The following is a 2,962-nucleotide window of genomic DNA, read 5'->3' as shown; positions in this document are numbered from 1 at the left end:
ACTCAGTTAGAACTCCTGATTGGGTCCACATCTGACTGAAACCATGTTGTTTGATAATATATTTGACTGACTGTGATGAATGATGAAAAATGATCATATTACCCTTGATGGAAAACTTCATATAGAGCCAAAAAGAACAATGAATTTTATTATAGATTCCAGAAAAGACAATGAACTTTGATGCCTTAATAAAATAGTGTTATAATTAGATACATTATTCAATGCACAATGCTTGCCTTAATAAGAAAACAGAAAAATAGAACACAGAATGCTCCCATAAGAAAAGAGCAATCAAGTAAACAATTTGTTAACCTCATGCACATACATCATTTATAATAAATAAATAAATAAAGCCAAAAGAGCGAAAAATCACAATACAAAACACCATAAAAGAGTGAGACATAAAATATGACATACAATGGTCCGCTTATATAAAAAAAATCATAAATTAACAACAATAAAAATTTGAACTCATGATTGTATTGATGCTCCATGCCACCTGATACTACTTTCGCTACTTTCTGTGTCCATCTTGACTCTAATCCAATGTAATTCCCTTTGTTATGTAAAGAAAGTAGCATTGGCTTGACTTTAAAACTAACTATCTTTTATAAGAAATAACACTAGAAAAGATGTAAACAGTAAACATTAATGATTAGATTTGGAGAGATTGCTAGAAAATGGGGAAAAACATAAGGTAATTAAAACCGTTCCAAACAACAAAAATAAAACACCACTAAAGTGTTGAGGGAGGGGTATTGATAAACTCTGAAGCACGAAGATACAACTCACCCCTCACAACATTTTGGGCCTTCTTGACATAATCACATGAATACAATCAAGTGCTCAGAACAAAAGGGAAAAGAAAAAAGTTTAGTATAACATATTATAGCGTAGAACGAGAACTACAAGTAAAAACTTGCAACTGTATGCTTGCAAAAAAAATCCATATTAATCTTGTATTTGAAATCAAAGGTTCAACTTTTATACTATTTCATGGACTGACAAGCTCTAAATAATTTTTTTTATGAATATGATGGAACTATAATCAAACAAAAAGATGAAAAATATGTGAAATCAAGATTCTTACTGGTTAATCGAAATCAAAGAAGCCGTTTGGGATATTGTAATCGGCGAACATGCTTCTTGCGGCAGTGATGGTGGGTTGTCGGACATCAGCGAAGGTTGAGGAGCACAGTGTGGCCTGAGCGGAGGAAGGAGTGACATGGGTGAATTCTCGTTTATCGTTTGAGGAAGAAGACTAGGGAGAAAGCGATTGCGAGGGCACAAATGGGATTATTGTATCTCTGTTTCATTTGGCCACATTTTTTAAGCGGACCGAGTCAGGACTTGGGTCGCTTATTGTTGACCGAGTCGGTCACTTTTGGGATTTATCAAACGGGCTGACTCGAACCGAGTTAGCAAAAATTGTTGATCGGACCCGGTCAGCTCACTATCAAACGGACCCTTAGTCTGACCACGACGACAAGTAACTTTTATTTGGTAACTAAAAGAATTACTCCATTGTCTTGAAATCAACCATAGGAAAAAGGAGGGATTGAAAGCTAAACGAGAGTATTTTTTTTCTTGGTTTTAAGTCGTCTTTATAGTCATTAAATAGGTATTTTGGTTTAAGTTTTTATGAACTTGTAAAATCAGATAAAACCCTCACTTTTAGGTTTTTTTTCTTAGTTTAGCTTTTAGTAGTTATTTTATTAATTAAATACCATTCTCTATGATCGACACCCGACTTACCCAAACTATTCTATAATATGACTAGGTATACTGTCAATAAGTGCATCATTTAGCTAAGTAGCTATGTTTATAAATTTAAAGCTAGATAGGTATATAAAATGCACATTAAAGTTTTTGGTGCCGTTGCCGTGGAACAACTTATTTTAGTTATAACTTAATTGTTTTAAGTTATTCGATCCTATTTGTGGGGTAAAAACCACAAAAAGTTATTTTTCAGCCTTCATTTTATTTTTCCGTTTGAACTTCAACGATGTCGTGGTAACGTTTTAGTCATTTTTTTTCTATTTTACTTAGTTAAGTTTTTATTTGTTTTACGTGTGTTTTTATAATTTTGTTTTAGCAGGAAAAATGGGGGATATCACTACGATGTCAATGGATGAGTACAAGCGAAAAACAGATAGGGTCTTGATCCACCAACAATCCCAACCACTACAAAGTCCGAACTACTGGGACACATTCTTGGCATGCTAAAAGATCTACCTTTTATCGGAAGGACCACGAGGACGCTTATGAACATATAGAATAGGTGGTGGAAATTTCTGACTATTTTCATGCACCAAACATGATTAAATATGTGGTGATGTATCGACTTTTTCAAGTCATATTGAATGGTGAATCTAAGGAATGGTTAAAATCACTTCCCTTCGAAGCAATCACAACATAAGATGATTTTAAGACTGAATTCATAAACCAATTTACCCCTCCTTCGAAAGTGGCGAGCTTAATAGGAACATACAAAATTTTAAAAAATTAGAAGGTGAGTCGTTACATGAAGCTTGGGAGTGTTACAAGAGATTGCTATGAGATTTCCCTCAACATGACTTCAATGTGCAATAAGAAATCTCGATATTTTACGATGGGGTCAATGCGTGCACTCGCCAACTTCTAGACTCGCAAGGGCCCACGAAAAGGAAGGATCCAGTAACAAATAAGGCTTTGATCGCAGAATTCACTAAGAATTCAAGAGAGTATAACAACTCAAAGGAGGACTTCACCAAAGAAAAATCAAGTAAATATGGAGGTCAAGATGTTATCAATTTAGTACTTGCAAAGCTCGATGCAATGGAAGAAAGGATCACAAAAATAGATGGATCAAATCAAGATAGATGCGGAGCTTGTGGGGGACCCCATTCTACAAGGGATTGTGAATTTGAATACAAAAGAGATAGAGATACAAAAGAAATTTAAAAACTAAAGCATGATCTTT

The 2,962-nt window shown here is 34.4% G+C and overlaps 1 non-coding gene across 1 annotated transcript; it reads right to left on the bottom strand.

Moving 5' to 3' along the window:
* Window positions 1-2,472: 2,472 nt before the first annotated feature.
* On the bottom strand, window positions 2,473-2,579 carry LOC145080822 (small nucleolar RNA R71). Its single transcript, XR_013695404.1, has one exon. It is a non-coding gene; the product is annotated as a small nucleolar RNA R71 (small nucleolar RNA).
* Between the last annotated feature and the right edge of the window lie 383 nt (window positions 2,580-2,962).

The sequence above is a fragment of the Lactuca serriola genome, chromosome 1 (genome assembly GCF_051521515.1).
Source record: "Lactuca serriola cultivar US96UC23 chromosome 1, Lser_US96UC23_V15, whole genome shotgun sequence".
NCBI classification, from domain to species: domain Eukaryota; kingdom Viridiplantae; phylum Streptophyta; class Magnoliopsida; order Asterales; family Asteraceae; genus Lactuca; species Lactuca serriola.
Note: the sequence above shows the minus strand (reverse complement) of the source record. Positions and strands in the feature narration are given on the sequence as shown.